Source organism: Fukomys damarensis, unplaced genomic scaffold, assembly GCF_012274545.1.
Source record: "Fukomys damarensis isolate Sample0158 unplaced genomic scaffold, DMR_v1.0_HiC HiC_scaffold_37, whole genome shotgun sequence".
Taxonomy (NCBI): Eukaryota; Metazoa; Chordata; class Mammalia; order Rodentia; family Bathyergidae; genus Fukomys; species Fukomys damarensis.
This window is the reverse complement of record NW_022900949.1, coordinates 36,685,451-36,709,700: the sequence shown is the minus strand read 5'-3', so window position 1 is coordinate 36,709,700 and position 24,250 is coordinate 36,685,451. Positions and strand designations below refer to the sequence as shown.

At 39.2% G+C, this 24,250-nt stretch overlaps 1 protein-coding gene across 6 annotated transcripts in view; it reads right to left on the bottom strand.

Annotated features, from left to right (window-relative positions):
- Arhgap24 (Rho GTPase activating protein 24) overlaps positions 1 to 24,250 on the bottom strand; it is a 629,612-nt gene that overhangs the window by 108,125 nt on the left and 497,237 nt on the right. The window contains exon 1 of one of the 6 annotated variants that reach the window (XM_010621618.3): positions 23,724 to 23,894. The exons of 3 other annotated variants lie outside the window; for them this stretch is intronic. The gene's annotated coding sequence lies outside the window, so the exon portion shown is untranslated. Of the gene's footprint in view, positions 1 to 23,325; positions 23,620 to 23,676; positions 23,700 to 23,723; positions 23,895 to 24,250 lie in introns of those variants that run through there. 2 more of the 6 variants (XM_010621627.3, XM_010621644.3) reach the window with 2 other exon arrangements.

Here is a 24,250-nt window from a genome sequence, read left to right as displayed (position 1 = left end):
TGTGTGTGTGTGTGTGTGTGTGTGTGTGTGTGTGTGTGTTTGTGCACAGAGTAATAATACATGCTTCAAAGGGACTAAGAAGATATAGCAGGATCATAGATATTAAATACTCAAGAAATGAATTTAAGAAAACCAGTATTAAACATAAGGGGAAAAAAAACCATAAGGCATCCCTCCCAAAACACTTTTACTCAAAATATCAGTAAGAATAGATTGAACAATATTAATAAGGAATCTGTTCACAAGATGATGAGTAGGAAAGGTGACTGCCATTACTCATGGATGCCGGCAATTGCTTTCCATAATGCTCACCTTCATCCTACCAGTACCTGACAAATGATTCTGTACTGCACCTAGAGTACAATATTAAATCCCCTCCTATGCATTCATCACTTTATGGTGGCCCTGTCTGCCCAAACTTCAGTTATTTTTAATGCCTGCTTTCCTGTAGTCATTGGTGTCACTCAGCATAAAGTCATCTATGCTAAGCCAGCCTTGGCTTCATAGATACACGCAATAAAGCCTCCAATCTTTAAGGTTCGGGATGGATCCAGCAGTAATTTGTTGAAGTACAATCCCTTGCTAAGAGGGCTGGCAGACTTAACATTAAACCATAACAAAGAGATGTCACAAAAGTATGACGTGTGCTTAATATTTGGTCTTTGGAGAGACTATCTCTGTAAATTGCAACTCCTTGGCATCTTCTGTGTTTTTGCTGGCATAAAGATCAATGTGTCCTCCTGGGGCAACATATTTCAACCAGTTACGCTGCTTCTCCCACCTCTCTATACTCTCCATAAATAGTGCTTTGCCCTGTAATTCATCTTCCACGCCTCATTCATTCTAAATCTAAGCTTCTTGGCCCTGTTTCTACCACATTAAAACACTTCCTATGGCAAGCTCATGTTTAAAAGGAAAATCAATTGTCCTGATTCATTTGACATGAGCTTCTGGGTGTTTTTATAATTTATCGTTCCCTCCCAGGTCAATACCTATATGATACAAGTATTAAATATTAAAGGCTGCCAAGGGCATGATTTTATCAGAAAGCTTTGCCCTGCTCCTATCAGGGAAAATGACATCCTCTAGCCAGGGAAAATGTGTGATTTTTTTGTAAAACCGTAAGCTCCAAAACTTGGGTTTGCCGCTTTTGTGGTGGAGAACAAGACTCCATGGAAGATTACAAGAGGACCGGGGGAGTTCAAAAGGAAAGGTTGTGCTCTGCTTCTTTCCCTTCCTGCCTAATGCAAAACTACTTCATTAGTAGGCTCAGGTCCCTGGAAGAAGTTGCAAACTGAAACACTAGACTACAGAAAGCTGGAAGAACCTGAGAATAAAAATAGTCCACATACATAAATAGATGGCAGAGGTGATGGCCCTGAAGCTTCACGCGCCACCCTTGTCGAGCTGTTAGCCTCAGCCCTAAATCTCACATGAAAAAATCCATGTAGCTCATTTGTACAAGAAGATATTTCAGCAGTTGTCACCAAACTTCAGTGTGTACTCAAACAACTGAAGCTTATCACTAAAATATGTTGGCACTCATCAATGACTTTATTTTTACCTGCCAGGATTACCCTATCAGCGCTTTCTATTTTTGCTCTTTATATGAATACTATTAAGTCAACCCCTTAAGTGACTGATGTTAAAACTTTACAAAATTGCATGTAAAGGATTCCAAAGAAATGTCTAATCCTGAGTAGCTCATGGCCGAGGAGCTGATTTTATAAATGTTCCAATGAAGGACAGAAAGCCCGGACACAACTCCCAAGTGTGTGTGTGCGCTTGTGTAATCATGTGCGCATATGCATGCATTTGTATGTGTGTCAGTGTGCACATGTGTAGCATGTATGCAGGTGCGTGTGCCTGCATGCATGTATATGCATTCAGGTGCACATGTATACATTTTTATGTGTGTTTAGGAAGAGTTCAGACCTGCACCTCTCACTTTTTCCCCAGAGTAGCAGGTTATGTATGTCACGTTTTAGTGGCCATCAAAGGTCTGCAGCACTGAAAGAGGGAAAGTGCGCTGCCCAAGACGAAAAGATGTAACAGTAGAAAGATGAATTATGGATTGTAGGGATTGCTCATGTGGACATGAGGCTCAGACACTTTGTTTCCCAAGTGCCGTACTGCTTAGCTTGGTGTGAAGGCTCCTTCAGTGTCTGTGTCAGCACGCCTCTCCAGACTGGAATTTTCTACTGTCACTTCCCCATAACCATCACCTTTCCCTCCCCAGAAACAGTGAAATCCGGCAGATCCTCTGAGATTCCTCAGGCCCTGTACCAGTTCTGCTTGGGGCATACCCTTCTTTCCACATGGAAGGCCTTCCTTGACCTTTCATTTTCCTCTCAGCCCGGTTTGCTGCCTCTCTTCCAGGACATCGCTTCTTGGAATAAGGCTATGCATAGATACAAAACCAATTAGCATGTGAGATGTTGCTTTGCTTTCGTGTGTACGTGAATCACTGTTTTATTTTGTTGAATACCCTGTGAATAAAGGAACCATTTATTTATTTTCAGCCAAATGCTGCAAAGGGGGAAAGGAGCAAATACATTATATTTCCACTAGGCACTACTTACTGGTATTCTGTGACTTACAAGTGAGAGATTCCTAAGCAGAATGGTAGAAAAACAGGACTATGAGTGACCAAATGGCTCACATGAGTGGAGAGAGAGGGCAGGTCAGGCAAAATCCCATCCCCTTGCATTGGCCACCAGATGTCAGTGAGTCCTCTGAGGATCGACTGAGGGGCCCTGCTCCTTTAATGCTTTGGTTCCATAAATGTCAATACTGTGCATCTCCCTCATGCCCCAAAGCTTAGTGAAACAAGCACTTCAAGTGCAATCAATAAAAGTTCCTTGAAAGTTACATCTTGACAACTGATTGAAAAAAGACAGCATCTGTTCCATTTATTCTATGCTTTCTCAAAGCTCTGATGGTAAGGAATAACTTACTCTGTGTTGCTGAGGAAGCTGAAAGGGAATGTTTGCTCCACTTAAAGTTCTTACTCACATGCAAAAGGGATGAGAAGTGAGTGCCTTAAGAGCAAGGAGAATTGTTAGAAGTCAGAGACTCAGAATAGAGATGAGGATGCAGCCTAAACTTTAGCCTAGGATATATACCGAGGTTTTCGTCAGGAGGGTGTGGCTAGGCTGTAGAGCTTCACAGGGTCAGAAAAATGCACCCCCTGGTTCTTCTGCAGCCCCTAATGTACCAAGGAGCTTCCAGCCCCTCCTCTGATTCTTGTGTGTCTTGCAACACAAAGAGAACCCTGCATTGGTCAAGTTAAATCCATGTGCTTGTTTTTGCTTCGGCTAGAATGACAGAGTAAAGACCCAGGTGTCTTTTCCTTTTTAAAGAAAAGATATGGCCTAGACTTTTCCAACCACCAAATGGCAGAAATATAAATACCCCCCCAAATTGCACCAATCATTTCTGAATAGGATATCAAAGCAGTGTGAGTTAGAGTCAATGGATTTTGGAAAACCTAGTATACATCTTCCCAAAACTGTATGTATCAGGAAAAGAAAAACTTATATAAATGCTTTAATATGGAATTTATGGAGACACTCTGTGATTGACACCAGTTACCTTTGGCCTCTCCAACTGTGAGAGGTGCTCAAAGTGGTGGCCATTAGCTTCCAGACATTTATTAGTATGGCAAAGTGCTGAAGCATGTGTGCATTTTTGGGCAGAATATATATACACATATCTTGATTAATATGAATTAATAACCCCTACTTTCTAGTTGTTAAATAAACTAGCAGTAAGAAGTTGGTGCGCGCATGATACATTCCTATATTTTCGGAGAATAGCCAATTGGGACATTCTCTTCCTTTGAATCTCATTTTCTGCAGTGCCTATTTTCATTTGTATGCACAGTAATTTTTATTGCAGTTTCAAAAGTAAAAATAAATACTTATGACAGCATCCTTGTTCTGCTTACCTCACAGTCTGGAAACCTCAAGGAAGCTTGTTATTATTAACGTGCTGGCTCATTGCCTCAGGCTCATAAATTCCTCAAGAGCAGAGACTCCACTTTGTGAACCTCTGCGTCCTCCACACCTGGGACACAGCCAGGCACAAATAAATGTTCAACGAGTACTTGACATATATTCGTTTCTTTAAGGTACGTATTCCAGGACTTTCATAGAAGCCATTGCTTAGGATGCACAACAAAGATGGGGCAACCTGTAAATCTACTGAAAGAAAAATCATAACTACATTCTGATGTATCTACATCCACAAGATGTGTACGGTATATTAAGTAAAAGCAAAAAATTTTCAAAAATAGGATAGTATGTTTTGGTGAATATGTACATGCAATAGAAATAGTCAGAAAAAAAATACTAAAATGTAATCACTATATACTGAAAACAGGTACTAATAAAACAATGAAAAAAGAGAGAGCTTGTTACCAAAATTTGAGAAGTAGTAGTGCAGTTTTTTTCACTTCTTATTATAAACAATTTCCTTGACCTTTTTAGCATAAAAGTATAACATGTATTGCCAAAAACTAAGAAAATAGAGGCAAACTAAAAAACTTGAAATATCTTCCATGTTTGCCCTTTCTCTCTTTGTATCTATAATACATAGAGATTTGATTGGCCAAAATGAGATCATTCTGTGCACATACATTTCCTAGTAAATAATATCCATAGTTTCTTTTCAGTAACTTTTCACCTCATTAAATACACACATACATTGATAAACTAGAATTCACCAAAATTAAACATTTGTTTTTAGGAACAAATAAAAGGAACTCCAGATTGGGGGCAGATAGTCGTCACAGTACATGCATCTACATGACATAGTACGTCTACCCCTTGTATTTAAAGTACTCTTACAGTACAAGATGAAGATAACACGTCCTTTAAGTAAAGGAGCAAATATTTAGGCACATGATCAAACAAGGTATGTGAGCGGCCCCCAAAGCCCAAAAACAGATACTCAACATTACTCGTCACCAGAGAAGTGCAAGTAAAATCATAGTGAAATATCATTAAGCCCCCAGTAAAATAGCTACAATAACAAAGCAAAGACTGACAATAACAAGTGGTGGCAAGGTTGTGAAGCAACCGGAACTCTTTCATATGCTAGAGGAAATTTAAAATATTACAGATAATTTAGAAAAGAGCTCTCATAAAGTTAAATACACAGGGAGCAAATCAGGTAGCCCTGTACAGCAATGTTCACAGCAGCCCAAATAACCATAATAACCCAAATTCCATCAATTAAAGTGATAAAGTCAATTAAACATTTGATCTTAGATGAGGATTGATATATCACATCCAGAAGCAAATTGGGAAAAGCCAGGTTAAGGGAATGAGAAACTTCCAGCACTCTGCTTGTCTAACCAGTATGCAAACACCAGGGGAATCTGAGACAGACTGTAAAATTCTCTATGAAGTGCAGCCTGGACATGCTGGCCCTGCATTTGATCATGCTCACTCCCACTGTTTTCCTGTCTAACCCACTTCTGTTCTGTTCCAAAACTTCACACCTAGGTTGTATGTGGTTTAGGGAAGAAACTCTGGATTAAGAGTCTGGAGCTTTGAGTTTTGCCTTCTTGCTGAGAGTCTCACTTTTCCTACACAAAGATGTACACACATAATGTCTAACCACATGGGCTGCTTGCTACACACTGACCAGCTCACGGGGTCACTTGACTATTAAGTAAAATAGTGCAAAGAAAACTGTCCTTCAAAGCAGAAAGCTCTGCCCTGAGTATTGAATGCAACATTCAGGAGGGATAAGGTAGGTCTGACTGGAGGCCACACAGTACCCTGGTCCCATGGCAGTAGCTCTATAAGAATGAAACAAAGTTAACACACATCTAGGACCAGGGAATGTTTATAAGGCCCATAAAGTCCCTTGTTCTTTGGACAATTTCAGAACTTTAAGCTTACCAAGTTTTTTTGCCTTCTCTTGGAAATGCTGCCTTCTGAACTAATGACAAGGATGTTTGGGTATCCATGTCCTAGATTGTGAAGTCAGCTCTGAAAACACCACTCCAGTGACACGGCCCAGGAGTTAAGAGTACAAAAGATAAAGGAGATCGCTGACATGGTGACACAACTAGGGAGTTTTTCATCTCCCCAGGCAACAGGAAAGCAGGGAAATGCAACCGGCAAACCAGGGATGAATTAATAAAATATTGGAAGCTTCTTGAAAAGTCTTCACAATTTACAGTAGGCTTGCTGACACCTTCAGTTTGTGAATGAGGTGGTAAAGGAAAGGCAAAACCATGTAAAGGGGGGAAAATAACAATTTTTCACAAAACAAGCTTACAGTTTACTAGATGTAGAATTGTTCTTTTTTCCTTTCTGTGAATTTATAGTAGCTTACAATGCAATAGCGCTATCATATAAAAAGTTCCTTGAATGTAAATACTGGAAGAAATTAATTTTTAATTTTAGAATTGCATAAATTCAAAATGCTATTTGTGCAAGATATTTAAAATGCTGATTATTATAAACTGCCCTGAGATTTCTGTTCATAGGAATAGGATTTATGTAATAGTCATAGTTTCATATACTTGTTTTTCAGAACATTAAAAAGTGTAAATGTACATACATATACAATTGACTATTTTTTGTCATAAGAACAAACTCAAAACTGGCAGACTTTTCAGGTGTCAGCCTACATGTCCCTGAATTTAGGTGGACAGGGGATTTGCCTCGTTGTCCAGAAAGCCTGGAGAAATGGGGAGGAAAGATATAGAGTACAGAAGAGACAAGTGCTTCCCTTTCCTAAGTGTAATCCTGCATAACGTGTGCCATAGTGTGAGCCTCTTCCTCTGGAAAACTAATGTTATTCTTCGGCGATATTAGGGCATATTAAACTGCTAAGCTGAGGGAGAAGTGCCTGTGTCTTTGGCAATGTTACCTTCCAAACATCATTACTCCCCATGTGGTCAGCTCTAATGCTTTGACAGATAACCCTGTGTCTTGCCGTGAGGACTTATGTGCCTGTATTTCTGACCTGGCCTTCTCTGTCCCCACTCCCGCTGTTCTAGCCAAACAGGTGTCTTTGCAATTCCTCAAAGACTCCACATTTATTTCTACCTCAACCTTTAACTTTGCAGTTTCCTTTGCCTAGAAAGCTCATCACACACCAGCCCTTTTAGGTCTTTGCTCAAAATTGACCTTAGAAAAGCCTGCCTTGCCATCTTGCATAAAAACTGCCCACTCCACTCATTCTTTTCTCTCTCCTGTACTCTGCTAGCTCTGTCTTTATGGTCCCTCACTTTGGGAATGATTTACATTATTTTATTAAGCATCATTTATGCATCTTACACACTGTTATTTATTAAATGTCCTTTGTGGCTACCATATAACGCTTCTGAGAAAACAGCTCTATCAGTTTACTTCACAGATACATTCTCAGTACCCAAAATAGTCCTATCACACAACACAAATCAACGAACATATGTTAAATAAATTAAAAATGAATGAATGAAACTTTCTGCTGATAAAGAGATCTTATGAAGATGAAGACTTACAAAGGCAAACTTCATTGCAGGTTGTCAACTGATTGGCAAAATGTAGATATTGAAGTATTATTAGAAAAATTAACTAGTTTGATAATTTCTGCATGTACCCGAGAAAGTTTCAGTACACAATGCATTATGCCTGAGGCCCTAAAACCCTTCCCTTTGTTTCCAGATCCAGCTAGCACCCTAGGCCTCCCAGTGTATATAAAGTTAGATTGCATTGGTTGGAATATATTTTAGCTTTTCTAAGGGTTAAAAACTGCCTTAAAATTATTGTGTGTGTAAAGACTTAAAAGAAAGGCCAAAATGTTACTCAAAGTACAAGTCATATACAAAAATAGATTCTCTCCTACAAAGAAGAAATCAATAAAATGACAAAAGTTTTCTTTTTAAGGAGCAAATTAGTAGAATAAATACAACAAATGAGCATTTATCTTAAAATAGTTTTGAGCCAACAGAATTGATAATTTGGGCATTTTTGAACCCCTTACTTTCTAGTTATCTATTTTTTATTTTTCTATCTCTGTCTCTGTCTCTAAATATATATATATATATATATATATATATCGTATATACACATTATATCAATATATTGTATATGTATCATACAATAATATATATTATATAAACAATATATTAATCATGCCATTCTCTAATTATTTTGTTATAAAATTTTATTTATATAGAAGGGCAATTTTAATGCTTTATTAATATCTACTTATATTACATTAAATTTAAAAATAAGAAAAAGCTATTGTGAATCTTGATATGGTATCTTATCCTGAAACAAAATAATAAAATGCTTTAAAAATGGGACCATGAATAAAAAGTGAATACTATTTAACAACATTTTGGAAAACTGTTCAAAATTGTGTCTGTGTTGCTTTTCTTAATTAAAAGCCTAAACATCAATTTTTCTCAGATATCAGTGGCCTGTTAGTGACAAGAATATTAGAATCTTGTCAAAGTATCTTTATTCAACACACACAGGGCAGAATGAAAGTTGGTTAATAACCACTATTCAGTGTCTGGGAATAACCTCATTATCATTAGTGGGAATTAATTAATTGATTGGTTTGTAATTATTCTGGTAGGAAACTGGAAGTATTGAATTCAGAAAAACACTTCCTTAAGCCTCATGATCTATGGCAGGTGATTGTGGTTGTTATGTTGGCTTATTTTACAGCAGGAGCTCTAGGTAAGATATTCAAATAATATCTCTCAGCACAAAGCATTACTACTGAAAAACCCTGACAAGAAGTGGAATCCTGAGTATCCACAACCTTTCCCTCTTGTAAAACAGAGCAGACTGCAGGTAAGGTTTTATTTCCTTCCAGCCACATCAATAAGTAACAAGCCCATAATAAATGTAATCTTTTCTCATTTTTGTGACAGTGAGGGCTGAGCCCAGGATCTCATGTGTTCTACTCCTAAGCTCCACCTCATTTAATCTTTTCATAAAGAAACAAAATCATTAGGGTCCATTGTTATATTTGATAAGTAATGACACATTTAAAACATGATCAAATTATGTTGCGGGCTATTTGCAGCATAATTCTATTCCATTATTATTTATTTAATAAAAATAGGCCCCAGAGATAACACTTTATATATTTTCCTGTTCATTGTCTCTTTTCAAAATTTTTGTTTACTTTTCCATCAATAAGTGCATGCCTCAGATATTTCGCAGCACTCTTTTTTTGGATGAAATCATATCATTCCCTGTGGTAGAATACAGTTTCTCTTACATATATTTCATTGGCATAGAAATCCTCACAACTTTGTATAACAATGTATTTTTTCAGACATTTGTTGGGTGAAAACCCCCATTTATGTGAGTTACGAAAAGCCCAAATCTGCCTTGTGATCTGCACTGAATGAATCCAATGACTTAAAGTACAGAATAATGAATTTATTATCAAGTTTTTCTTATCATGAGTTTCTTTGCCTGTCTTATTATTTGCATCTTGAGTTAGTATATTATTAGCTCTTCTCTTACTGGGGGCTCAGGCTTTCATTACCTGTAAGTCCCATTTAATGAAAGAACTTAGATTTGGGATACAGTTTCCTCACTCCTTGATGTACTTTTTAATTCTGTTCATCTATTTTTATGTTATTAGATATACAGCAAAAATAAAAAGAACTGTCTAATGTTGTGGCATTTTAATGGCAGTATCAACCTAAATAGAAAAGGGTACTGAGTCATCAATCTAATCTTTTAAAAGCTTGAAGACAACCATAAAAATTTCAAATGGCAAGTTGCATATTCTACAAATATATAACCAATGGGAAATGTATCACTTACCATGAGTTTAATTCTTACAGACACTTACAAGAAACAAATCTACTATATTTCTACTCTTATGCACCTTCGATTTTTTTGCACAGATCTAAATTTTTTAAATAATATCTTCCCCTTCCCAATCTTCTTCTCCATCATTGCTGTAGCAATAAAGGAAGATGTATGGCAAATGGTAGAGGGATAGAAGAAAAAATGAATATGAGATCACAAGAAAGTTTTTGGATAAATTATTAGCGGAGCAAAGCCAGAAGCCACTTACAATAAAGATCTGTTGATTACATAATTTTTAAACATCTTGATGTAAAACTTTGGATTTTTATTGCGGGCTCCTGAGGGTCGATGCGAGTATCTGCAGGGTTAGCAACAGCAGTCAATAGTATAGCCCAGGTGGCCTTGCTAAGCCTTGGTCCCTGTGTGTATGTTAGAGGAATGCTACCACCCCAGCAGCAGGTTGGGAGGGTCAAATGAAACAAAGCTCAGGGCACACTTGGCAGACAGTACCACTCGGTTCACATGCGCTCCCTTCCTCTTCACTAGTGCCAGCTGGCTGGCAGACCACATTCAACAAAAAAGGAAGCTATGTTGTTTTTTCCAGACAGCTGGTGATCCACACAGCACAGGCACTGTACGGTGTTGACTAATTCTTGCCACAGCTGACATGTATTCAACGTTCCTTGCCAGTTTTCCTGATGGGCTGAATTCATGGCTGTGGAACAGTTGAGTTATTTTCTTTATTGCCCCTTGTTTTATGAGACCAGATTGAGGTAAAGTGGCAGTTTTGCAATGGTTCATCCATTTCAAGGACCAGGAGGACTTCACTTATTGTCTTGTAATGACAACAATAAAAATGTTTTACACTGTTTCGTCCTCAACCCACAAGTATGATGGACATAATTCCACCCCGTCTTTTCTGTAAATGAAGCCACTAGGAAACACAGGCTCAGGAACTTGCCTGGAATCGCTTGGGCAGAAAATGGCAGAATCAGGAATGGCACTCAAATATCTGTTTCCAAAACTTTCATAACATCATACAAATGAAAGAGAGCTAGATCTGCACATAGAGGGAACTTGGACCTGGTCCTCAAATTCCCATCTACTTTACACAACACTCCAGAGAAAAGCAGTGTGGGCACAGAATCCTGACCGTACATTCACATACTGCACTTGTCTCCCAGGAGAATTTCTGAAATGTCCTCTAGGGAGTCACATAGGCATCCTTTTTATATCACCTACATAGAATACATAGAAAGTCAATCGGCCATGTCATTTTACTCAGCATGTAAATATCCGTTTTATTAGTACACGTTTGAAATGCACAGTGATGACATTCATTGTGGGGAGCTGGTACATGTACATAACACATCTCAACTCTTTTTACTTCCCCTTCCATTTTCCTTTATCTGTAGGTCCCTCTCCAATTGACAAATGATCTATCTCTCCGGTGCCTATTATCCATGCTTTATTTTGCTTTTTAAATTATTTATACTTTGAGTTTGTCATATAATTTGAGAGACACACTCCTGCTTATTTTAGTCCTCTTTTAAAATTTTTTTACCTAGAGACAAAGAGCTGATGTTTGATGTTTATAATGGTACCTACTACATAGCAGGGACTGTACTATTTATTATTGATTTGGTTTAACTTTCAAAACTCCTTGCCAGGCGGGGTGGCACATGCCTGTAATCCCAGCACTCAGGAGGCTGAGGCAGGAGTATTGCTGTGAGTTCGAGACCAGCCTGGGCTACATAATGAGTTCCAACTCAGTCTCGACTACATAGTGAGACCCTGTCTCAACCCCCCCGCAAAAAAACCTCCTTGCTGTATCAGTTATTATGGAAGAATTTCTCAATGTTATAGATCCTACAGAAGCCTAGGCCTCTAGGCCACCGTTGAGTGGAAGGTGCTCTCTAATTAGGATTTTGTGCCCAGGTACACTCAGATGAGGCCAGCAGGGGTTCGCCCCACCTTTCAAGCAGGCCAAGATTGAATTTTATCTATTTATGTAACTAAAGACATATTGGACATCATTTCCCAATTTCATTTGAAGGAAACATTTTACCAAAAAAAAAAAAAAAAAAAAAAATAAAAAAAACTACTGCTTTTAAAAAAAAAAAAAAAAAGAAAATAAAGAACAAACTACTGCTTTTAGCAAAAGACAATGACAACAATCAAATATGTATATGGGTGCATACAAGCCAGGAGTTCTTCTCAATAATTCCACTGCCCTATAAGGTAAGTTCTATTATTCCACTTTGTACATGAGATAACTGAGGAAATTAATTGACTTATTCACTAATCTATGGATCTAGAGCTAGAAACAAGACTAACACTATGTAGTTTTTGGATAGTAAAGAAATTTCCTTCTAATGTAGTCTCTACATTGGGATTACTAACTTTGAGGTCTCAACTTGAACCAGAAAAATGAATTGAAACATGCTTACCTAACAACACGCCTTAAAAGCCATGTGCGTGGATGTTCTCATAAGTAAAGGAAATATAAATATAAAAAGGAACTGAAAGAAAAGTAAATGATGAACCCAAGGAACCTTGCCGCATTATGTAGCTCAATTCTAATTCAGTCCAATGAACTCTCCGTGTACTTTAGAGCGAGGCAAAGGATCAGCCTGTACTCCTAGGAGATGCATCAGGGAGACTTGGCCTGGCCCATTCCAGGTGTAAGGATGGCTGAGTTGCATGATACGCCACACACTAGGGTTTAGGAATGTCAGGGAGACACAGCTCTCTTTTATCTGGCCTTTGACCTCAGAAGGTTTGCCCAGAAATGTTAAAATATACAGACTTTCCAAGGAGTCAACACTTTCCCTATTTGCACTTCCGTGACTGCAATTTCCTGATGATGTTTTTCATTGTGAGACAATGCGTGTTTTTAATACATACACAGTGTAGGACTTACAGAACCAGGTTCTATTGAATGGGAACAATCTCGCCGGTGGTTTCTCTGCTCATTACTCCAGTAGCCACTGTCATGGCTCCACTTTGAACACTTTAGTGACCAAAGCCACAAAGAAAAGATGAAAATTAAATGACACACAATACCTCAAATGACCAGAGGTATTTTGTTTGTAAATTGATAGATGCCATCTAGTTATATAAGCCCTGCATCTTTCTGTCTGCTGTGCCCTCATCCACGGAGTTTTGTCACGTGGAGATCTGTGTCACGTGGAACCCTGTGCCACACCACGACACAGAGCGAGACTGGTTGGATTTTCACTTGCAGAAGTGTGCATTCTAAGTTTCATTACTGGAAGAGTCATCGCTAAATACACTTACATGTCATGAGCTTCCTTTAAATATGCAAAGCCAACAACCATCAAGCCTCATTCTGCTAAGTAATCTAACCTTGCATCATCTTGGCTGCGCTGAAATCATGGACGAGAAACAAATCAAACCTAACAGATAATGGGGATGGAGACCCAGGCCTGTGGGGCCAACTGCAAGGCTCTGCAGGAGGCCCACATGGGTCAGCAGACCCGAGGCTTCTTGCCCAGTGACCTCCTCAAGCTCATTACTTCTCATAGCTTTATTTACCCAGCTCAGAGCTTTAAGGCAGAATTTAAAATGCAGCTCAAGAAAACAACAACAACAACAACAACAAGATTTCTTATGTCCTCTGGGGAAACTTGGCATGCATTTTCTTAACTCAAAGTTTCCTTAAATTTATTCTAGACTATTTATTGTTTTTGCTTTGCTCTGTCCTCTCCGACCAAATGTAATCCCTTCACAGGAGCACTTGGTAGTTTCTAAATGCACTGCAGTTGGAAGCACTCGTGTGGCATCTGCTTGGCCAGCGGGTGAAATTATTTTAATCTGAAAAACTGATAGAACTGCACACATATGCACACTAAGTTTTTATCTTTGGTGATAAAACATTCTGCAAAAACATAAACAATGCTGTTAGACGTTTCACTTTAGGTAAATAGTATTGATGAAAGAAGAAACTAAGCTAGAAATTTTCTTCTGTTTTACAAATTTGAAGCTAACCATATTCTTTCTTTCTCTTTCTTTCTTTCTCTTTCTTTCTTTCTTTCTTTCCTTCTTTCTTTCTCTCTTTCTTTCCTTCTGTTTTGAGACAGAGTCTTTCACTAAGGCTGGGCTCAAACACACAGTTATCCTCCTGCCTCAGCCTCCAGAGTGCTGGGATTACAGGCGTGTATCACCATGCCTGACTTTGCACTTTCTTCTTTGAGAAAGATACCTTGAATCAAGGACTATGTTAAGTGATTCATATTTACAAATTGCTAATTTTAATATTTAAGAAAACTTGTGCAATTTTTGTTATTGAGTCTTCAGTTTGGTTATAATTTCCAAAGACAGTGGGAGCAGCTACCCCCTTTAGTTCGTTGCCCTTGTTTGGTTTCTCCTTCTCTCTGGCACTAAGTCAGTGTTAGACATGTAGAAGATGTTATTCCAGGTAAGGAGCTGTTCCTGAAAATGAGGGAGGCCACGCTCAGGTTGGGGTACCCTGTTTAGGACATTCATTAGGGTTATAGTGGACCAGAATATCAGCAACCAATACAGGTGAGGAACTCAGTGATGCTACAAGTGAACAGGAAGAGAGGAGGGGCAGAAACACCCGATGGGTTTTTATGTGAACGTGGAAGAGCTACTTTGAAGTAGCTATTTGGTCCTTTAAAGACATTTTCAGAATGATTTCATGCCCCTTTGTGAAAGTCAATACCCCCAGAGGTCAAGGACAGAGGCCCTGGACTCAGATTTGCGTTCTGAGTCTTGCCAAGAGTTGACTTTGGCAATTATTTTGCCTCTGTTTCAACATTCTCAACTGTACGATTTGCATATCTATCACTGATAGCATTACTGTGAGCATTAAGTGTTTAAGCAGTGAAACATTTAACACAGTGGTCAGCACAGAGGAGCAACATGTGTCCACTATTCTTTCCTCCTGTTATATGCACCCAAAAAGAATGCTCACAGAAGGGCGATCAGGAGTTTCTACATCATATTTATCACTACACAATAAATAAACTTATCCAATAGGTAAGAAATAAATGTCTATTTTGGAAACTAAACCAAATAAAGTTTTGAGAGAAGATGAAACTCATCAAAGTTTTCCTAATTTTCAGTCAGAAAGCTTCACTGTCACGTTAGGAACCGTATTCTACATTATTCTCACAGAACGGCAGTTTGCGTGAGATCAGAACCTGCTCCATGCTGCATACTTGCTGATCACCCGAATTGTAGGGGAGCAGGGCCCTGAGTAGGACTTGTTTTTGTGGATAATCCTATGTCACTTGGTGTCCTCCCTGGGGACAGTGAGCTTGGTGTTCCTCCTTGGAATATGCGTTCCTTCCTCTGCTACACATCTGCCAAAGTGGACGCCAGGACAAAGTTTAATTCGGACTCTTTTGTTAGAAATGTTTTTCCCCAGTGTCCTTCATGTAACATGGACTCTCTAACCACAACTTCCGGCAGAATCACATTTTCAGGGAAGCACAAGATCATAGGACAGGGGTGGAAGAATTGAAGCAAGACTGTACCACATGTTTTCAATCATGGAGAAGGCAATTTTATAAACTCAAATGCCCTTTCCCTGTTGCTGGGGGAATAATTTTTTTGCCTTTCCGGGCCATATTTCAAGGATTGTAGGAGTCAGCTAGCTAGGTCAACACAAATTGTAGACCAGTTTGGGCTAAACAAAACAACTTGTACAAGCAAAGCAAGTTTAGAGCAAAGAGTTTGAGCTATCTCTGCATATTATGGTATTCTGGATTCAGTCCCAGTAGGGGGAATAAATGGTCATTGAAACTTAACTCCTATCCCTACCTTCAGAGGTCAATATTGTCTTTTCAAATAAATGGATGTGATAGCTGTGCTGGGACAATGGCCCATGCTTGGTAAGTGCACGTATTTATGGGGTTTCTGACTCTGTGGTTCATTTTGTTCTCCTTCTTGGCATGTGATACTGGGATTTTGTGCAGCGAATGAGTGGAAAAAGCTATTTTCAAACTTTCAGGGACAAAGACCTGGGATCTAGGTGAAAATTCGACCCTGTCTCAGTAGATGTAGGACAGAGCTTGAGATTCTGCTGTCCTAACTGCTCTTGGTCCACTGACCACACTTGAATAACAAGGAACTCCTGTCCCTGAATTCTTCTAGGTCCCCTCATTATTATCACTTCTCCTGAGCCAGTTCTATGGGTTAAACAGTCTCTCCTTCTCTTAAAGATACGCTGAAGTCCAAATTACCTCAGAATGTGACTGTATTAGGAAATAGGGTCTTTGCAGAGATCATCATACTGAATTGAGGCCAACAGGGTGTCCTTGACCTAAGAAGACTGGTGTCCTTATATGAAGGGGAAATTTGGACACAGAGACAGACAAGCACAAAGGGAACATGACAGTAGAGATACAGAAGGATGGAAGTCTACAAGGTAAGATGCTTTGGTGACTTCCTGGAGCTGAAAAAGGAAACTCAAGCAGACCCTTTGCTGCCACCATCGGAGCAAGTGTCTGTGTGCCAACAGCTTGATTTTAGACTCCCACAATGCCCTACAATGATGAGTTTCTGCTGTTTAAGTCAATTTTTGGAACCCTGATTCAGCAACCTTAGGAAGACAATGTGCTACTGTATTCGACACCTTTTCTGTCTCCTAATCTCTGACACAAACAGAAATGTTTGGAGCACTCTATCTGGGAGGAGTGTGAAAATGCAAAGACAATGTCAAGCTGCAGATAAGATAACAGCACAATAGTATTAATTATGGGTTTTAGGTTTGCCCAAAACTAAAGCTAGAGCTCATCCTGCGATCATGGAAGGTGTTACTAATGGATGTTATTTTGTCACAGATTGCTCACATTGCCATTGGAATTCCATAATTCATAAAAATCATTCAAATTACTCTTGGGTACACAGTACCCAATTAGTTCTACATCTTCACATCCTTTGTAGCCCTGTAAATTACTACCAGGCTTACCGATTGGATTTCTTTGCAGAGTCATTTGCTACGATGAAGCAAAATATTTTTTAAATCATATAATAAAAGTTATCAAATTTTCAGCAAAAACAGATAGTAAAAATAAAACCTATACAGATTTTAATTGTGAGGATGTAGGCAAGTGGGGTAAGTTCCTGGTGCTTGCTAGCTAAAGGATGAATCTCTACAAATAACAGCAAATATGACCAGCACTCCCAGGAAAAAATGACATTGATCAAGAAGTGGAGATCTTTGCTTTATAAAGAATAAAAGTGTGCTTATGGAATCCATGAAAATCCACAGGTAAAGTTCTTGATTCTGATATTTGGCCCTTACCATTTCTGAATTATTAATTTTTAATTCTCTCAGTGGTTCTGAATGGAGGAGGCTCATACCAGTCCCTTGGGGGAGTTTAGAAAGTATAAGTGTTTGAATTTTACATCAATGGAGGAGTCACAGGCATTAAATTAGCAAGGATAGGGAAACAAAATGTCCTGCAAAGGATGACAAAAATGTGTCCTTCACCAAGTACCAAAAGCTCTTCTATGTTGGCACCCACTTCCCATCTTGACATTTTTCTGAGGTTAATGGCGTTTCCCACGTGGGCTTTGTATTCACCCTTTGACTTCTACCAGGAACTGTGCTGACTTCACAGACCCCTGCCCTTGGATTTGACAGGTGTGCCCTTCCTTTATGTGTTCAAAGAATACTGGTTTCCCATTCTCTTCTCTTTATGGACTGTGACAAAGAATAAATAGAGCAATCAGCACATCTGAATTTCATGATTCTTTGTTTCACTTTGGAAGGCAGGAAGAAGAATGGAGCATTACTGGTGTATCTCACATACATGGCAAACTTCAGATGTGACATCTTGGAGGAGGTTTTAAAACGTTTTTTATGCAATCTTCCATTTTCCTCATTACTGTCACTACTTTATTCTTTCACTTAATTATTCTTTCATCAAATATATACAAGCACCTGTTGTGAGCAAGATACTGTTCTGGGCCCCATGAAAGCGGAAGGACACAGTAACAGCAAGATCTCCATTTGTGATCATCAGATTTACCATGCTTTATCTCCCACTAGTTATTGTCTTGTTTTCTCTGGTGACTTTCTCTCAACTTTATGCTTCTATCTGACCTAGAAAACACTCATTCCTACACTAAATCATAGTAATCTTACGTCTTTAACTATTATCATTGACATTAGCTTTTTGACTATTTCTTCAACCAGAGGCAAATCTGTATACAAATTGTATCATCTAATTTTATATATGTGAAACTGAGGCATAGAAGGTTGAGTAACTTTCCCATTGTCAACTCAATTAAGAATTTCAAAACAAATTTAGGCGACTTTGGTGCCTGCTTTTTTAACTAATAAAAATATTCCTGAAGGTTAAAATCATCCTCTTATACCTGCCAGTAAACTTTAAACTCTCTACTTACAAATTTTACTGTCCACACATTTGGCTTTTGTGCCCAGCACTTTGACTAAACTCATCATGTCTGTTTTAGAAAATGGCTGTACCCTCCAAGTTTCTATTAAGGATTAATTTTGCAATGTTAAAGGACTTTGCTGGGTTTCTTAGCTAACACAAAACCTCAAGGCAGAAATTCTGGATGTAACTAGTTAGCCCTGTGCGGATTTTTGAATGCCTTCAGGCTTTGGAAGCTCTGTTGCTAGGGACATTGCAATTTGCTTTAAACAGCCTGCCAGCCTGGGAACCTTGGCGTGAATGACATAAGTGTTTCTTTATCCAGGTCAGAAGATGGTGTAAGAAGGGATGGGAGGTCAGCAGAGGGAACTGGAGGTAATTCCAGGATAAAGAAGTTAATTAAGAGGAATAGGAAGTGGAAAAGAAGTATTTACAGATGCAGAACAAAGCAAAACACCTTTCCAACTGAAGCCCTCCTGTTCCACCCAATCACACTCTCTCAACCATATTTGGTTGGGTTCCTTTTGGGCTACTATGATATTTCTGAAGGGCCATTGTGCAGCTGAGAAAGCCACATCCCATGGTCACAGCAGTGGGAATCGCAGAGCAGGCAGCTGCAGACCCCAGAGAGAAAGATGCCACTTTGAAGCCTCAATCGAATGTCAGATTTAGAAAACTGGTAAGAGCAAGAAATTTGTCTAAATTTTTGACCTACCACTTATCTGGTCCCAGGAAAAGAAACAGGCACCAGTTTTGAAAGTAAGAAGGAAATTTGGGACTTACAAATTTTCTCAGGAACAGGAGATGTTGAAAGGCACAGTGGATTCTGGAGTTAATGGTGCACAGAAAGGGCCATTTTGACCCTTCTTCCTTGTATGGTGACTTCTGCAATTTTCACCAAGCCAAGGTCCCTCTCATGTGGTGGGATGCTTCCCATCTCTGCTGTTGGCTATTTAGGGACATGGGGTAACAGGTGCTGAACACAAACAGGCACATCAAAGTCTTCTTTGGACATGCTTTGAATTTTATAATTTGTCTTCAATTATGCTTAAAATTTATTTTGCTGTAGGTGCCTTTTCTTTTAGAAGTGGATATCTAATTTTCCTAATATCCAATATCTCTTATTGACTCATTCATCCTCCCCTCATGGAATGGAAGTTCCACATTTCACACACTAAATCCCAGTGGGAAATTCCAATAACTGGGATGGAAAAACTAAATAGAGAGAAGAAAAAAATTCCATTTCAGTTGAAACACCATATGTATACTTTTTCCTTTCTTAAATATTTAATGACAAAATGGAGAAATACAAGGGGAAAAGGCATGCTTTTGGAGAGCTCTCCTTCAGTTATACATTATTTTACCAGATGTTCTTCTATTCTAAATTTTAAATTAATTGTCCTATTTTGCTGCTTAAAAGTTAATATCTGTGTGCATTGTTGCTTATTTGAAAAGTGGAGAAATTACAACTGACAGTTTCTCCAGTTCAGCTGAAAACTGAGTTGCTACTCAATTTGCGAATGTCCTTTTACACATTTCATGTTTGCTACTAAAGTATGACTGCTCATGGACATTTTTAAGTGATATGAGGTTCAGCTATTGCCTGAGCACAGTAGTCACTATTGTTTATTACTTTTAATGTCTTTTTATGAAAATGAGTCTGAAAACAATGTCAATGTTTTCATTTGTCTGTAAGTGAATCTGTAGAAAATTGTGCCAATAAGTTTGGTTGATCAATTCACTTATTTGTCCAACTAACAATTGTTTATTAACAGTCATGTGCCAACCATGTGATTTCAACCAAAGCTGAATGGTAAACCTACAAAGACATGATTCCTTTGGGAAATTATGCCTAGTTTAAAAGCACCTTGATGTGGAGGTGTTTGTTGTTTGCCTCTAAATAAAATAGTACATAGCTGTACAAGGCAAGTACATATATCAAGTTCATTCAGTAAACAGGATTCACTTCTTTTCAAGTCCTTTGTTGCTTTCAAGTATTGGATTTAAGAATCAAGAAAAAAACCTTCTCTGGGGTTTACTAAAAGAGATACATGGGCAGTGGGGTTTATTTGTCCTCCTGAGGCTGTTGCCTGTGCTTGCCTATCCAGGGCAATACCAGACTTGGAAAATGTCATTAAGTATCCTATCCTGTTTTAGTGTGTTAGTCTGTACTAACCATGTCCTTTTATATTCTCTCTTTCTGATGCTTTGGCATCCATGACTTCATGACCCTAAAGAGACTGCTCCCCCAAGGGCTAGTCTGTATCTACAGGTAGTGAAATCAGCTGCAACCCTGCCTGTCAAACAAAAAAAATCTGAAAGTCTACAATATCTGAAAGTTTTCAAGTGGTGACCTGAAAGCACAGGTAGAAAACTACACATCTGACCTCATAGGACAGGTTGTAGTCAAACTTCAGATGCACTAAGAATATCACATAAAACTACCTTCAGGCTATCTCTACAAGGTGAGTGGGAAACATAAATGAGCTCTGTGCTAAGACCTGGGCCACATTTGCAAAATATCTCATTATATAGAAGCAAACATTCCAAAATTTAAAAACCCAAAATTTTCAAAATGTCTAGCCCCAAGCTTTCTGAACGTGACTGCCTTATATCTGCATTTGAGAAAATGATTTTGGTGGGTTCCTCCTGTGCTGGCCAAAGATGACAGGGTCACAACCTAAGTACATCTTCTAGCAACCTTCTATTTTCTGAGCAAACACAATGGGTTCAAGATAAATGAGGAAGACCTCGCGAGCTGACTTCTTGATAGACTTGACTCCAATGGAGGTCACCTTTCATCATTTGCTCCTAATCCAGCCCCATGACTGTCAGGGAACGGTGGCTTTGGGGGGACACCTACCCAAGGAACAGAAATACCATACATCCTGCTTCCATATTTCTCCTCTCCAAGGAAATCCCGTTTCAAGGAATCTAAAAGTCATAGCTAAAAGTTGTGTGAGTGCTCATTACATTGTCTGAACCCATACTTCTTTGGAAAGAGCAGGTAGAACAGAACTTGGTAACTAAAGTGACAGAAATGAAGACAGTATGTTAAGGCACCCTCACAGGCTACAAATCATACTCCACCTCAGATTATCAAGAGCTTGTGAAAGTAAAACTAAATCAGCATGTGGTAAAAAAATTAATGTGTAAGTTTTCAAGCCCAGGACACAGTCACTGTCTGCACGGGAGCCGTGTTTCTCCCTTTCCTCATTAGCTATAGATTCTCTACTCGGACAGGAGGTGGTAAATGCTTGACCAGGTAAGACTCTCCTCAGTCCTGGGACATAAATCATAACTGCTTTCTGGCCCAAAGTATAGAAAAGCAGTATAGGTCAAAGCAAAGAAGGCTCAATAAATTAAGGACTTAGTAAGTTTAAAGTCTGGAATAAAAATACAAAACTGAAAGAAGGAAGAAAAGGAGCAAAAACACGATGTGTTAAGAAGTTTAAACATTTTAGAAAATTAGAGATACTTGTTTAACATACAAATAAAGGTTAATCTTTTCCTCTAACTAGGGAAGCTTAATTGCAGAGAAGTAAATGTGTTTGAACAGACTGCCTTGTGCTTTTAGGTCACTACTGATAATCTCTAAACCACCTAAACCTCTTTGCCTGTCAAATTAAGCTAGTTATGTAAAGAATAAACACAGGTTATCATTTAAAGCTTTTCTTGGCTGTTACATTGGGCATGGTTTATCCAATAGATGAGTAACTTTCTGATCTTTTTGTAGGGGACATGAATATGTGTACACAGGGACCACATCTGAACACATGGGCTGGAATTATCACAAAGAGGTGGACATTCTTGTGTTTACAAAACAGTGCCAAGACAAGCAGTCTTCTTGTACATCTTTGTCATGGTAATAGAGTCATGCTAAGTATTGGGAAAACAGTGACCAAACTGACAGCAGAAAAGCCAAAGCAGTCCAGGTTCTAATATGGAAGTGGCAGTCGTCAGTCCTTGCTGCATTTCAAGTGCCTTATCTGCGAAATGAAACTGTGTCTTTCTAAACTCACACAGGATGTGTGGCAATGTCAGTCAGACGTTTTTCTGCTCCTCTGTCCACAGTGTTCTCACACTGCCTAAGAGCCAGGGGCCAGGAGAGGAATGTCCCGGGAACTTAGCTGTCTACTTGTTTGTAGAAACAGGTCACAGTCTAGCTTAGAGTATTAGAATTTTTGTTCCAAACTGACATAATTCAAAAGTAGAATATCTGACACTGAGCTTGTTTGCCAATTGTGAATTCTAAATAAGTTTAATGTTCACTGCATTTCAATAAAATCTGCTCTGTAAATATTCCACATCTACCAAAATGGGAACCAATTAAAAGGTACTAGTTTTCTTTTACTTTCATTAATCTCAGAACATAATTCAACTTAATTAAGATAGACAAGTACATTCCACAAGTTGACAACATGTTTTATTGAGTTTTTACTCTTGGCTTCAATTTTGCTGACTCTGAATTTCTCTAAGTATGCTATTGTTCTCTCATTAGACATAAAAAATTCGGAGAGTCGGAGCACTTTCCAATATTCCCTCATAATTATTCTACATTTCCATGTACTCCTTTCCCTCGTTTTAAATCTTTTCTTTTTTTATCCTCTCTATGCAGTAGCAAATTCCTGCGCTTTTGTCTTTTCTAGACTATGTGTTTTGTGAATAATAATCTGTAAATTTAGTTATCATAAAACAATGCACCTCCCATATGTACATTTTAAGTTTGCCTATGTAGGTAACACATAATTCAGGCTGGGAGTTGTGGCCCCTTTGCTTACCACTAGCCTGGTTCTGATCCTCATTGTCTGTTCTCACATGTCCTACCCTGGGATGCAGGCTCACATGGCAGTTCTTTTGTCTTATTTGCACACAGTATAACATTAAAGAACTTAAATATGCTGAACAAAAGCTCTATAGGTTGATTACACTATCAGTACATCACAAAATAGCAAGTATTGTGTTCTTTTGTTCCTCAAACAGTTCTTTTAGAAGCACGCGCTTGTACACACACACACACACACCACGACCAAGTAGAGGCTTTCATCTTGACAAGCAAATACTCAGAAGATCCCAAATCATTTCCATTCTCTGATCAGACCCCAGGCACTCGACTCTCGAAAGTTGCAACAACTCACATGTGGATGAAGCAAAGAATACACCCCCAAAAGTATTCAAAACAAGTAGCAATCCGGATTATAACTGAGGCAGATTTCACACAGCCTCCAATCCTTCTGGAATTCTGTATGACAACAGCCACATTGGCTGGCAGCAGCATAAATGAAAGAATCCCGGAGCACCGCACAGTAGTGATTCCCTTTCAGCGTAGACCGACAGCTCTAAACTCAATCTCTTATCACCATTTGGACTCCATGGAGCGCGGAAGAGATAGTGACAGAAAGCCAGGGCACACAGGAAACCACACATCTTCTGGGTCCTGAATTTATGGTGACACGCACAGCCCCACACATCCAACACAGCAGCACTACCTGGCAACGCGTCTCTGGGTTAAGGAAAAAGCCCGGCTGGCTCTCACCTTGCACAATCACACACTTCAGTGGTCAGTGACAAATGCCGGCGGGGAGACAGAGCAGCTGCTCAGTCCTGAGCGGCTCAGAGCACACTCGAGCCGGCTCCAGTCCTACTCTGGGTTTGCTCTGCGGTTTCTCCCATGACTCCATCACCCAGGAATGGAAACCACCGCTCTCCCCAGCCCGGCGGCGCCCAGCTCCCGAGCCCAGGTGCAAACGCAGCCCAGCCCTGCAAGGTCACCACAAGGTGAACACCAGCGAAAGGAATGTGTGGGGAACAGGAGGGACTGCCAAGAAAAGCCCCTCTAAACTCCGGACACTTTGACTTTCAGGAGAATCTGAGCTCCATAAATCAGAGCCGGGACAATAGGAGGTCAGAGAGGCAGTAAATCCCAGAATCTCACATGGCGAAGAGCCAATCAGCTAATCCGGGGCATTTTTGAAGCAATAATCTGTGTCTCTCTTTATCTATCTCTTTGAGACAAAGAGAGAGAGAGAGAGAGAGAGAGAGAGAGAGAGAGAGAGAGAGAGA